Below are 2,055 nucleotides of genomic sequence, written 5' to 3' on the forward strand. Positions count from 1 at the left end.
TTTATTTTATTTTATTTTATTTTAATGTGACTAGATTTTGCCTCACTCCAGGCTGGAGTACGGTGGCATGATTATAGTTCACTGTAACCTCAACTTCCTGAGCTCAGGTGATCCTCCTGCCTCAGCCTTCTAAGTAGTTGAGACCACAGTATAATGTCAAAATAATTTTTAAAACATTTTTAGTGACAAGGTCTTGCTTAGGCGTGTCTCAAACTTCTGGCCTTAATTGATCCTCTGGCCTCAGCATCCCTAGCAGCTGAAATTTCAAGTGTGACCAACTGAGCCCAGCTCTTTATTTTTATAAATATTTATCTCTTTAGTTTTTTTCTGAAACATTTTCAACACCTGCACCTGAACTTTCAGGCTTTCAACTCACAGTTGATTTTATCCATTTTGCTATTCATCCTATTTGTTCTATTGCTTACATGCTTTTGTAACATATTTAGTATTTTGAGTTTTAAATTCTTGCTACTTATATGTATGTATTTTTAATTCTCTCTTTTGCAAGGCTGCGATTCTCTCCAGAGAAGAGAATGGGCTCTATGCTTTCTTGAGAAAAGCATTTTATAACATGGGACTAAAACAAACCCTGTGGAAAATAAAATAAAAAGCATTTTAATCATGATTTTTTATAAATTGCTACTTGGGAGACACAAATTTAGCAAGAAGCTATATCATGTTCCATTGAGATGAGGTTAGGGAGGGACTTATAAAGTTTTACTGCAAGTTTACACAAGTGAAAGACTTTAGCACAGTCTATGACGGACAATGGTTGGTTGCCAGCTTAGACTGTATATAGGCAATCATCAGCTTAATTCAGCACAGCTTTCTCTTCAGGAGGTTTGTGATCAGGCTCAGTATAAACAATTCAAGTCAAATGCAGTTGCCTTTTTAGGACATCTGTAATTTTCCCAGTTCGAACAGGTAAAATTCCACCTGGGTGTGTGTGAGTATTAATTCAACTCCTCATGTCCTCCTAGTTTGTCTTTAGAGACCTCTCAAATAACTATCTCCATTTTGGATTTCTTTTAATTAGAAATAAAGAGTGCAAGGATTATCACTGGTTAGGAATATAGAAAAATAGTTCCCACCTGTGATTCATCGGACCCCAGTCAGAGAGAAAAGGCCAAGATACGCCTGACAGAAAGGCTTGAGGACTTTCAGGTAATTTATTCCTCAAAAAGAATTGGTTCACACCTGTAATTCCAGCACTTTGGAAGGCCGAGGCGGGCAGATTATTTTAGGTCAGGAGTTCAAGACCAGCCTGACCAACATAGCGAAACTAAAAATACAAAATTTACTAAACATACTAAACGTACAAAAATTAGCTGGGCATGAAGCTGGGTGCCTGTAATCTCAGCTACACAGAAGCCTGAGGCAGCAGAATCTCTTGAACCTAGGAGATGGAGATCGCAGTGAGCCAAGATTGTACCGATGTACTCCAGCCTGGGTGACACAACAAGACTCTGTCTCAGAAAGGAAAAATTGGATAAAGAATTGCCCTAATGCTGGGAATTTTACCTCATAGATAGTAAAAATATTTACAGAATAAGGCCCAGGTGTAGCCATAAAGTGGCATTACAATTCTTTCATTCTAGATAAGAAACTAACTTAAAAAAAGAATAGAAATTCTAAGGTAAGAGACAAAACTCTGGGAGGATTTATATCTAAGGTAAAGACTCAATCACAGGACACCAGAAGAAGATTGAGAATGCAGCTTCCTTTCTGCCCTGCATCCATTGTCAATAGACTTTCCCTGGCCTTCTCCTTTTCACGTTGGCCATTTTGATTATTTTATAATGTTTTTTTCCACATAGACCTGATGCAACTCCAGAGTTGGAAGAAAAAACGGCAATGTCCTAATAGTTGCTTAGAGGAAACCTCAGCAAGTGAAGCAGAAGTTGATGCATTTTTTGTAAAATCATAGAAAGGTATTCATCCTCCTGATCTCTGCAACTGCTTTTTAAAGAAATCTATATTTCCAAGACTGTCACTATGCTTTGTGAAAATACCTGCAAATTATTAATTCTGCAAGTTTGAATGATCTATCTTCAC

This window comes from Pan paniscus, chromosome 15 (assembly GCF_029289425.2).
Source record: "Pan paniscus chromosome 15, NHGRI_mPanPan1-v2.0_pri, whole genome shotgun sequence".
NCBI classification, from domain to species: domain Eukaryota; kingdom Metazoa; phylum Chordata; class Mammalia; order Primates; family Hominidae; genus Pan; species Pan paniscus.